Raw genomic sequence first — 13,677 nt, forward strand, 5'->3', positions numbered from 1 at the left:
TGCTAAAACTTTATGCAGTACTCCCTTTTGGGGAAATAAAATGTTCTATTTCCTTTAACCCTAAAAAACATCACAATACACTGTGTATTTCAAAATGCATGCCATATTGAACCCTTTTTTCTTATTTATATACACAAATTTATTTGATCAAAGCAATAATAATATTAATAATAATAAATAAATAAATAAACTGTAATATTGTGAAATTATTCAGATTAATGATGGAAAAGCTGAATTTTAATATGCTGATTTGTTAATAATATCAGTGTTGAAATGGCATATATTTGAAACAATTTTGAAACATTTTTTAAAACAAAAAAATATTTTTTTCTGTTACTTCTAATCAAATTGGTGTGTCCTACTTGAACAAAATATTTAATTTCTTCAAAAACGACCATAATACTGATCTTAGTTCCCCCCTCGAACCCTTGTTTTTAGTCAAGACAGACAGACAGACAGACAGACAGATAGATGATAGATAGATAGGTGATAGATAGATAGATAGATAGATAGATAGATAGATAGATAGATAGATAGATAGATAATAGAATGGCCTAAAATGTAGAACACCATGGAGCTCTGGAATGTGGGAAACAAGAGAGGGAATAGTTTAAGGTCTGTTTGGAATCCAGCTGCGTCCCTCAGCTGAAGCTCATGATGCCTGTGTGCAAAACGAGGGGATTTTGCTGGGCCTTGGTGCTGGGGTACGTCTGGTTCCCATTAGACCAGAGGCCCGGGGATCGGTTTGTTTGCAGTTAGAACGTCCCATAGGAGAGAGGGGCAGGTCACAGCAGCTCCACCCTACTGGGCCATGTAACAGAGAATATCAGCTGCAAACTCTCATGCTCTTTCTCTGCCACCACCTACCCACCCTTCCCCCCATTCTGGTAAAAAATATCTTCAAGAAGACCTCAGACCTGTGTGCGGATGTTCACAGTTTTTTGGTTATGTATGTAATTTCAGCCTTGTGTTATTGAGTGCCCATGCGTTGATGGATGTGTCATTCAGAGAGTTGAACCTTGCCCATTACTAATCGGCTGTTTGATATAATCAATTATTATAGTCTACATGTGGTGACAAGTTATGGTTCACATGGGCTTGGCTTCTATGTCAGTTGAAGTTTCTTCTATTATCCTTGTGGAAGCACATACACCTTATTTAATCATGCAATCACTTTCAATTACAATCAACCTCAGTCCTTCCTGGACTTCCTGACACATCTAGTCCTCTACCCCTCCTTCATCCGTTGTGTCTGGAGCTGCTGTCATCACCTCTTTGTCCCATCGGTGAGGCATACCAGAGCTGGTAAAAGGCAGCAGGAGCTCTGCTGATTACAGGTAGTAAAGTGGTAGCAGCACCATAGCCATGGACCAACACTAATGGTTAAAAGAATAGAGTCTGAAAAGAGTCTGTTTTTGAAGTGGATTGACATTGACACCTCTGTGGCAGTCTGGCTAGGGTTATAAAAAGCTTTACAGACCATAACACTGAAGATACTAGACACGCTAGGGTTTGAAGAGGCAATTTCAGACGGGGTGTGTGTAAAGGCATCCCCTTCCCCTCTTGGAAGGGGGATGGAGGGCTCTTGGTCTCAACCCCGGTTCCTCTGCCACAGGGGGAGGCTGATTTATAGAGTCAAGGGCTCCACTTCAATGTTCCTGGAATCCAGAGTCGTTTTGGAGGAGCGTGGGGAGGCTCAAAGGGTGAGCACACACTGGAGAAAGAAGGAAGCAATATTTCTTTTTGGTCGTTAAATCAATTGACTCCCAGATGTGTGAAAGTTTATCGAGGCCTGCTGAGTACACAACATCCCCTTACACACTGTTTTCAGGTTGAATATCCTCTGTTTCCTGATGGATCCATTTTGCTCACCAAGTTAAGCATTGAAGAGTCAAAAGGATTGTCATTTGTGATTGGAGATCTTAAGTGTAAACTCTAACATGCCTCAGGCAGTGACCCATAGTAGTGTGGAGAGCCAGAAAGAGCTAGGTAAAGGTCTTTGTGGCGAAAGGTTTGCTTGTTTGAAGAATGACCATTATATTGTCCTGAATTGTAGTCATTTGTTTTTGATGACATAGGGAGTCAGCCCCCTTGAGACAGAAAAGCAGGATGAGTCGGATTATTTTGAAGGACGAGGGGAGTATGATCAAAGAATACAAATGAAGCATGACTTGGCATTTGGATCACTTTGCAATTGTGTGACCGTGACACTACATTTAGTGGGAACCACCATGGTACTTTTTTCCATCCACCTATTTTTATGTTCATTTTGGATTATAGCATTAAAAAAAAAGCTAGGTGGAAATGCCAAGATGTGCATACATTCTAAAAATGCACATTAAAAAACGTATGCACACAACTAACTAGGATAAACTTTTTTTACAAAAAAAAAAATGCACATAAACTATGATCGAAATACATTTACAGAATAAATTCCACCACGCACATTGAAAAAGTCATGTGACTTGCGTTTCCAAACAGCAGGCATGCACCTCTAAAATTATTATATTCAGTGGCTTCTCCTAGTTTTCTTAGAGATATTTAGTGGCAGTTTATCAGGAAGTGACGATTTTGTTCTCTTTGAATCGTTGGATGGAAAAGGTGCCATATTTTCGCAAATGTTTTATGCGATATTCCAATTTTGCACATAAGTTAAACTCACATCTTTGGATGGAAACATAGTTTGAACAACGTCTTTAGGTTATGCTCTATCCTTTCCCTTATGAAACAAAAATATATTGCAGTATATTGGAAAATATCATGTAATATATTAGGCATATATTCTTATGGGATTTAATTTTTATATATTGAAAGCGGCAATCATTTGTATATTTTGCAATAAATTATATAATATATGTATCATCAATATATTATTCAATGTATTCAAATTATATTAGAAAATAAAAAGGGAAAATAATATATTACAATATATCACAATATATTTTAAGAAATATATTGGTAAATATATTTTTCTTTCGTAAGGGTTAAGATCTCATGCAAAAGAAGAAAAAATATTCTTGTCTGCATTTATGCCAAAATATGACACAACAAAACAACAATTCCCCATTTTTAATCACCCACAGTCAGTAATGTTAGGCATTCCAGTGTTTCAACACGGACTCTGAGCAGATTTGCAACAATCTGTTTTCAGTTAGCACCAGCCCTGTCAGGACTCCTGTGTGAAATGATTAAAAGCAGTCCTCTGTGGGGCTATCAAGTGATGGTGTTCCTCAGTTTATGAAGCATTCTTCGCAGCAGCTGCAACATGCCAAGCTCAAACTTTTAGATAAACTCTGCAATTTACTCGGCATAACCCGTCAGTAGACGCTTGTGTTATGATATAAACACAAGACACGTGCAGACACATAAACACATGGAGATTTTGCCAGGAGACAAAGAATGACAAGGCTGATATTCAACAAAGACTTGAGCAGACCAGGCTGAGGTGTTATCCCTTGTTTTCACTCCACCCTTCCTAAGACCTGCCAGATGTGGAAACTCCCATTAGTCTACAGGGATTAGTGCTCTGCCTCTTTTCTCTGCACACTCTTTTCTGAGTAATCAACAATGAATATAATTTAACCCAGTGCTGGATTTGATGCACAAGATTCTATCAAGGTCATTTAGATCACTTTGTGTTTGTGTAGTGCATCTGTGCAATTTGACTACTAGATTTAGATAAATTACTTTTTATTTTTTTATATATTAATCGAGATTGCTTTAGCATCAGTACCAAAATTTCGGCATGAATACGGCCATCAATCATCATGGAAACCTGATCATAGACCCCAGCATAGCCATCTCAGGCTGACACTGTGGTCCCATCAAATATTTAATCATACGAAAAAATGGCTCCAACTCATTGTCATCATCTGTTCAAACAAGATGAATGTTGCCACAATCTAAATATTAGAAAAGTGCATTGGTGAAAGCTGTTGTCCACACTTCTTTAATTTTGTTTGCGTTACTCCATATGGCATAACAAAGCAATTTCAAGTTAACTTTTTGCTATTTCAGTTTTATATGTGCAACCTTTCTGCCAAGTGTTCAGATATTAAACTTTCCCCCTAACACTGGCAATAATTTTGACTTCAATAACTGGTGTTATTGCACTGTTGATTGGATCTGGCCAAACAGTTATTTTAGTTTTGATTGGCTGTGGTCTGTGAAGTCATATTTTAGTTATGGTACAGTTGTAACACCATCAGCAAACTTTTCCAGGGCTGTGTCCACTCCCTGCTACACATAATTCAGTGTTCATACAAAGAGTCTTTTTCAAAACGAACTGCAATAAAAGATATTTTAACATTAACAATGACTACTTGTATTTTTGAATACCATAATCTAATAAGATCCTATTATGCTCTTTTACAAAGTCTTGATTTTGTTCTGGGTGTGTACTAGAACAGGCTCTCTCATATGAAGTTGTTAGAAAAACACATTATTTTTCATATATTTTATTACAGCACCTCTCTCCCCAGACATAAATGGCTCCAATAGTTCCTGTGTCAAATGAAGGCCTGCTTTCTGAAATACGAAATGTGTTGTGATTGGTTGGCTGGGTTAACCCAGATGATTGTAACCACTCTAAGTTCATCTGCTTCTGGAAAGCTAGCGTGTCTTTGACATGGTGATAACACTCGTTGCCTTCTCTAGTGCAGCTCAACCAAGTCTCGTCTCGTTCTTCAATATTTGTGATATCACAAATCCCGGAAAACATGCGTTGTAGTCCAGACAAGTCATTCGTTGTAGTTTTGGAAAAGTGATTTCTGTTAAAATATAATAAAACATAGGCCTAATATAAAAGATCTCTTTTTGAAGTGGACTTTGAGCTTTGTAACTTTGCAGATCTTATTAGTCTAACAAAAGTTGAAAAAGTGAAAAAAACAAAATAGGACCCCTTTAAAACCCTAAAAGCAGAAGTATGATACAACTGAATGCTGATCTGTGCAAAATAATGATGCCATTGGTTATCTGGAAATGCATTTTCTCTTAGGCAATACTTCATGGTATCGTTTTTTCCCCTTCACAATCACACTTGTGTAAAAACAAATGCATGCTGAGCCCAAAACCACTGGTGCAACAGACGTTTTCTCAAGTTTCTGCACTAAAAGACCACAGGGAACTTTGTTGTCAGTAAAGAATTAGTCACATCTCTGTCTGACTGTCTGGATCTTCTGTTGTCTGGTCTTCAGGTGTAGACAGTTGTTGGAAGCTCTGTCAGGATTGTGTGACATTTAGAGCCCAGACACCACGTTGTCTCCTCTTTTCTGGGACTTTGTTATTTTATGATACTCAGTAAGACTCAAAGAGGTTTTATTGGTATGCTAAACAGGGGGTTTACATTTACAAAGCATTACTCAATATTTAATTTACTTGCACCCACACATACACATAGCAAAGGTATCAATATTATTGGTAATAGATAAGAATAACCAAAAATCGAAACCATTTACTCATCTTCATGTTTTTCAAACCTGTTTGACTTTCTTACTTCTTTGGAACAGCGAAAACAAAGCTTTCAAGTTTTAAAAGGGACATGAAAGTATAAAGATTTGTTTTATGTTGCCTTTGAATCATTTTGAAGCTTGAAAGCTCCATTTCCTATTTATCATAACTGCCCTATTTTGATGTATCAGAATAGTACATCAATATTTCTGAGTATTTTCACTTCTCGTGCGCAGGTCACCTTCAGCTTGAGGTCTGTTTTAATGGTTTTCCTTTACTAATAAAAAGACTTGATACACTTTGCAGCTTGGTCTACACATCTTGAGGACTTAAACAATTATAGGACTCTGTGTATTTTTTGACTTCAGGTGAAATTCTTTGTTGCAGATAGTACATTTGTCCCTAATTTGAGTTTAGTTTGAGGAAATGTTGTTCAAAGGGATAGTTCACCCAAAAATGAAAATTCTGTCATCAGAGTTCATTTTAAGTAAAGATTTTCCACCGAACTGACTTGGGCACAGTGAGTGATGCAACACACACTGTATTCACCATAGCCACCCACAGTCTAAGCATAAGCTCCTTTCGTCAGCATAAACGTAACCACAAAAATTCCAACAAAACAGAAACTCTTTTTTAATCCTGATGTTACTAAGCATGAAGCACCGACTTTCCCTTCACTCAAAAAAACATCAATTAGCATTAGCTAATTAGCATTACATTTAATCTACTCTTCTGTTTCAGTCCACTGTCCTTTTTGAAAATGATGCATGAAAATATGATTTAATTTTACAAATGTAAATGGATTGATTATATAATGAAATAAAGTCATAGGAATGTTCAATAGCTGTGTTACTTTAGCAAGTATTAATTAAGCAACAAGATTTAAAACTATAATCTCTAATCAGAAACTGATCAGTTTGCTTTGTTTTGTTGTCACATTTTATTCACATAAAGCACACAAAGTATATGTGTCAAGTGTATATTTTATGTATACTGCTTTTCCACTACAACTACAGCTTTCTGCCATAATGGGGCCATTAACATCAAGCTTGTTTTTGACATACTCGCAGGTATGTGTATGTATGTGGGAGTTGGGGGCCTCGAAGTGAAGATGGGTAACATCAACAGACACAGAATAAAGCCCCTGAAGTCGTATCCTCCTGCTATCAGATGACCCCTGACATTGACCTCTCACTTTGAGCTTTGCTCTCAGGTCAGCTCGAGTGAAAACCAGTGCCATTCAGCAAAAGGCAAAATGTGAATGTCTGTGTTTCTGCACAGAGTGTTTTATATTTCAAGAGTTAAATGACTGAAAATACATCTCTGTTATGTTTTCTTGTCTGGAAATTCTGGATACTGCTGCTTTATGCATGACCTGCTCTACGAAAGCCTGTTTCACCCTCTACTGGTCCACCAAACTACATTTCATCCTCAGCCGGCACACGCACAACCTTGTGTCCAGCTGTTCCTTCATTTCCTTTCCCAACTATCTTTGATTCTTTTCTCCATCACTTCTTTTTCTGCCTCTGACCTTCTGGAGTTGTGGGTCAATTTGCATGAGTACTTTACAGTTATGACTAAATTTGCATGCTGCTGTGTTTCATGGAGACAGCAAAACACTGGTTGCATGGTGCATCTGGGTTCAGTTTGTCCAAATTAGCTTCTCAAAAAACCTTTCAGTACCTTAGAGCTGTCATTTTACCCTTTGTAAAAAAGAGTGAAAACATGTCCCACTGGGAGTATTTTGAATCGGCACACGAGCCTATGTTGAAGTGATTCCTAATGATAATCCATGTAGAGAGGCCACATGAGGATTTCCGTTATAGATCATTTGTTTGGAAGATCAAAGGGGTCAAGAGTGCCCCACATGTTAGGAACATGCTGTGAACATGATCTTGTAATGTGTACAATCACCCGTGGGCTCCTTTGCTTATTGAGAGCAAGTGTAGTACAAATCCATATGGAGAGGCTTGAAATATGCATGAGATATTTTGATTTCTATGATACCTACATTTAATCATCCTGCTGAATAAAAACAACTTAGACCGGCTTCAGTGTTTTTACTGGTTCCGGATGGATTATCCTTTTTTTATTGGTTGGTTGGTGATAGTTTTGCAATATATTGTGCCCTAAATCTAATATTAACATGGCATGTCACTGCTGCTTGAGGTTGTATACACAAAGCAGGAAGCTGCATTTCATGTTACTATGTTGAATAACCACAGACCAGTGTTGAGTGCCACATGGCATGGAATTGAGAATGCTTTTTAAATTCCTAGAATTGAACCGAGATTAAGGAATTTACCTCAGGATGAGGAAGTTGAATTACTGTAACATAAGATTCAAAGACATTCATAGAAAAGGTGTATTTTTTTGTAACAGAAATGCTGTCGATATAAACTTGTCTAGTGAAAACGTTCTAAAAATGTATTTTAAATACATTTATTTTGTGCTATAAGAATATTACAAATATGTTTACATATTTATGTGCTGAATAAAAATACCCTGCAATTGTAGGCATAATATTAAGAAATATGCATTGAAATCCTCCAAATAAGGTTTAATTGTATTTTTTATACAGAAATTCTTAAGTGATATATCAGTAAATGTGTTAATGGATTTGAAGTATACTGTACTTAGTATGAAATACATTTATTTTAAATATATTATGGTATAATTGTAATTCTTTAAATTTCACTTCCTGTTATTTCAAGTCAAATTCAAATTCTTGTGAAGTGTGGCAAATTCAAAATGAAACTAATTAATTAAAAGGAGTCAGATCTTTCAATCAGTCTGCTTTAAGCTTGAAAACATAGTATTCAAGCTTACAGAAATGAAAACAAAAACTCTTTCTTTCTTTCTGAGCACCAAATCATTACATTACAATTGATTTCTGAATGATCATGTGATACTGAAAATTCAGCTTTGCCATGAGTTAAATTTTAATATATTCAATAGAAAACAATTTTTTTTTTTTTTTTTTTTTTTTTTTTACAAATTAAATTTAGCCTTGGTAAGCCTAATAGACTTTCAGAAACATAAAAAAAAAATTCTGACCCCAGACTTTTGAACAGTAGATAAATATTTTTGTTATCCAAAAGACCAAAAGACCAAAAGATTATTTTAACCAGAGATGCCTTTGATGTAACAATATGATGAATAAAAGGTAAAAACCTTTTAACTTAACTTTAAAGCTGCAGTCTGTAACTTTTTTTGTGTTCACAATTTACAAGATGTATATAATAAGCCAGTACACCATTAATCCATTTCCCAAACAGTGTTTTTGGCTTGTCCTGAATCACTGCGATACACCTATAATAAGTGTTTTTACTCAGACTATTTTAGACTGGTTCGGGTAGGTACCGCTGCGGAGTAGCACAGTGCCTGCGTGATTCGACAGAGACACAAACAGAGAAGAAGTAGCTCCGGCTACAACGTTCTTCCGCAGGACGCACGCAGTTCTGACTGTTTATTAATAACCGCTACAGCGCCAAAGGTTACGGAGTCGGACTGCAGCTCTAGCTTAAATAAGATAGATGGCTCAAGTAGTTTTGCAATACATCGAAAATAAAAAGGCCAATATTCAGCTACTATTTGCAATGTGGTGTGCTTCATCTGTTGCTTGCAGTGCAGACAGTTTTGCTGTTTGTAATAGGAGTGATTAAGTGCTCACGTACACTATAAGCATGGAGTAGCCATTAACTACTCCCAAACTAGGAATGTTGTTCTAGGACCATCAAGGCTATTTTTCCAAAAATCACAGTCACTGAAAATCTTTCTGGTGAAGTGGGTTGTCAAAGGAAGTCTTGCAGGGTAAGTTAGTTAAGAAGCTTGGTGTGTGGACCAGCATCCAAAACACAACATATGCTGGTTACAAGTTATGCAGGTCTTTTCAGCAAGGCAGAACACAGGAACTAGACTCAAGTACCTTCTTCTGATCCAGCACAAGTCAGATAATGAATGTGATACTAAACGTCTGTCAGTGTTAGGTTTCCAATCCAAAGGAAGCCACAGCCCTGATGGCTGCCATATGGTTACAGGTCAAAACAACTTTTCGTCTTTAAAATTTGTGAAGATAAAGTATCAGCAAAAAAGAGGTGTCTCTTTTCCTACCCATATATCTATTATTGTATTACCTATTCCTCAAACTAGTACAAACCAGCCTTGTTGTACTTTTCACACGTTTTAAATCCCTGATACAATCAACTGCAAGTCCTGACTGGCTGGGACTTCAAAATCCCTGCCAAATCACATTATACTCATATTACCATACAAATGACTGGCCCTCCTAGGAAAAACAGGGTCTTCTCAGTCATACAGTTAATAAAGAAGAGCGTAAAAATGGACTTAGTTTTGTGTTGCGTTAAGGACACTTGAGTGCCCCTCTGTAAATAAAGGCCTAATCTCGAGGAAGCCTCACAACCCTCCCCCTATCTTCTTGACACCCCACTAGTGGAGCACTTTTGTTGGCCTTATGTATACTTACCACGCTCTATATCTGCCCTGAGTTACAAACAAGTATGTTCACATCATTAAACCCAATGTAAACATTATACATAAACAGCGCACATCTTGGAGCATAGGAACTGCCTTCTGTGCTATTCTATAATAATAAAGTGAAGTCGACTAAATCGCAGTGAGGGGAACTAGTGACTGTCATATACAATGGTTTACATGCAGTTGCTGAAATCTGAATCAAAACAGCACGGCAAACTGTTGATAAGGAAGTTCTTCACCTGCTAGATGAGTCTGTTCATTCACCCATCGACAAACAATCTGTGGAAAAGTCATGGATGCAGCTGGGATTTTAAAGGAAAATGAGCAAGTGATAAAAGGTAAAATGGAGTGAGGTGGGCGTGAGGGATTTCAATCTGTGAGCTCTTGTTAGACATGTGGCACGGCTGACACCTAAACCACTAATGGATGATTAGGAGAGAAAAGAGATCAGCCGTCTTGACTCCAGGTGCCATTATTTACTCTTTCAGCAATGGCTGAAAGGCAGTGGTGGAAGAACAGACACCTCATCATAGAGTGTTTCTGTGTGATAAATAGCCACTTTCACACCACATAGTTCTAGGAACTAAGTTATAGGAACTAGCCAGTTGGGTTATTGGTAATTGGGTTCTCCCGGGCTGTTTTCCTGGTTGCATTCGCACCGCCAACGGGAACTCAGAAGTGACGTAAACAGCAACGTCATTTAAGCACAGCATTCAACAACATAAACAACAAAAGCATAGAGATAATGGAGATAGAATGTAGATGAAAAAGTTAGGCGATATAAAGAGCAAATCAGAGGACTAAGAGACGAAATCTACTATGGCAACTTGCAATGCTACATATGATCGAGTCACTGTCGCTGTAGCCTACTGTAAACTGCTCCATAAAGAAGAAACTGTTGTGTGTTCACCTGGCTTTTAAAAAAATGGTGGGTGCCGGTGTTTTCCCATGTGTTCAGCCAATCAGCATACACTTCCATCACTGCTAGTTTCTATACCGTGGGTTTAGACTCCTACTCTAAGGTAGTAGCTAATTTAGTTCCTGTAAAAGGAGTTCAACTAAAATCTTTCCTAGTTCCTGCAGTTCAAACATGCGAGCATCCGGGTATTTCCACCAACAGTTCCAGGGAACTATGAAAAGGTTCCTCCAGTGTGAAAGGGACTAAAGATAACTAAAGTGTTAATAGTCATTCTAGTTGAGATTGGCATTGAGAGCCAATCAGAATCCAGTTTTAAGAGCTTAAATGAGCTTTAAAGGGGAAGAGGATGAAACGGCTTTGCGTGCATATAAAAAAACATTGTTATCTACAATATTATCTTCATTGTTGTGCTACCAAAAATATACTAGCATTGTTTTCAGGGTAGGGGAAGGTATGGACATTTAAAAAAGCCTCAAACCACATAAATAAGAGATGCTTAAAGCACAAACTAATAGACCTTTAGCATTTTTGGCTGAAAAACAGGTACAAATAAACAAAACTGTACTTTTTGCAACTGAAATAAGATAAAGATATTGCTGGCCTAAACTGCAACATCTTTATTAAATTCCAAATAAGTCAACTTAAGTGAAAAAGACAAGTCAAGAAACACTTCAAATAGCTGCACTTGCACCCTTACTAACACGCTGGCATGTCAGAGCGATAATTTTCACACTACTGGTGCTAAACATTATTGCAAATGGTCTAAACTGAATTATACATGCCGACATTTACAGTTAAACAGCGAATTAGTCATTCAGAGAGAAAAAAATTAACATGCAAAAATGTTCCTCATAGCTGGCTATACGGGCCTGTCAGCAAAGACCTTTGCAATGAATGCTTTGATTTTGTTTATTCTGTGTTTTAAATAACAAATATTAAGTCAAATTTGCCATTTATTTATCTCTTTTCACAATACAGATCATTTCAAGGCAGCTTTACAGAAAATCTTTTTTTTTATGCTTATTTATTTATATCTTTATACTTTATATTTAGCAGATTACAGATTTAACAGATTAAAATTCAATGTCTATAAAATAATTTAGCTTTTGCCAAACTCAACCTGCCTTTAAATTGAAGATATGGTTGATCTCACGTAATTTATGTGACATCAAATATGCCTCTCAAGGATCTCTCCTTCACTCGCTCTGTCTTTAGGTTGCCAGGTATCAATGTGTGGATAAACCACAAACCCAGCAACATTGGGGGTCGATATAAATATGTTCTACTGATGTGCTACTTTCATATGCGGTGTAAAACAAGCTTCAGAAAGTGAAACGAAGGCTGATTTCAATAAAATGTTTAAACATTGTGGTTTCGCTGCACATTTGACATTGCCACAGCAAACTTGACGGAGCAAAAAATTCGCAAACTAACAATGCATTGCAATATGAACAAATCGATGAGTGCCAATACGGCAGCAGACTCATCACAAGACACCAGACTCACTGGATCACAGGACTGCAGAGCACATGACAGACAGAGAATCCACAGATGTTCTAAAAATATAAATAGTCTGTTTTGAAGATGGAAAAAGAGGAAGGGTATGCCAGCCCGCCAATGCTGGAGGCTTTCCCGCTCTACTACAGAGAGGAATTGAATGTAAGCACAGTTCTGTATTTCATGCCCAGATTATGTTTCTTTTGAATATGTATGTACTAAATATTCTGTTTAACTTCTGTTTACAGTGACAACTGATACCACAGTACAGAAATAAGAAATACATACAGGTTTGGGTCACACAACTTATCAAATTTCTAATCGCGATTACAATTACGGATGCAACAATTACATAATCGTTCAAACACTTATGTTATTCTGCATGCTTAAGATGCTTTTTTTTCTTTCTACATGTTAACTTTTTTTTTCTACGTTTGGGTTTTTCCATTGTTTTGATTTTAGTTAAGTTAACATTATAATGCCATGCATATTTTTACCTTTTTATTTAAAGAAGAAACCAATCCAATGTATAGTTGACATGAGGCTTGATACTATATAAAAGCAATCAAATATTTTACAGCTGATATTTTTCTCAGTATAAACATTCTAACATAAACATTCTTTTGAATATCTAGAAAAGAGGAAGTTGTTTTAATGAATTTTTTTCAACATGACACACAATCTAAAATTAGCAGCATCCTCTCTGATTACCTAGTGAGAGCACATGCATCAAGCCCTGGTGAGAAAGATGCTGACACGAAAGTGCTATTTCTCAAAAGTCAAAAATAAGAAGCGTGTGTAACAACTCTAAATAGCTCGAAGCACCGATAAGAAAAATGCAATGAAAATGATTCTAAATAATTGACTTGTTCTCCTTTAGTAAGAGGAACTCAAAAGTGACCACCAACAACGTCTGTCCTCTAAAGGGTGAGGCACTTGCAAAAGACGTTGGCATTAACCACATCAAAACCGGAACTCTGTGTTAACCTGAGTGTGGCAGACCAAATGTGATGTGTCAGAGCTTAACTGAGCATGTGTGAGGTACACAACGGCATGGAAATTTCAAGCTCGCGGAGTTATTTTAGGAGAGTTCTTGAGGTGAGTACCAGAAACATACGTAAATCTTCCAGGTGGTGGAAAAGGATGGAGGAGGTCAAAACAGCTGCCAGATGTGAAGGAGTCTCAGGAGCCCTGTCACACAATCACACGCAATGCACAGCTTTTGAAATTGCCACAGGAAGTGAGGTCAGGGATCCTGACCCCTCCCCCGAGCTGACATAAATGTAGAGTTCAAACCGAAGCCGCCTGGGCTTTGC

The sequence above is a fragment of the Carassius auratus genome, chromosome 3, assembly GCF_003368295.1.
Source record: "Carassius auratus strain Wakin chromosome 3, ASM336829v1, whole genome shotgun sequence".
Lineage (NCBI taxonomy): Eukaryota > Metazoa > Chordata > Actinopteri > Cypriniformes > Cyprinidae > Carassius > Carassius auratus.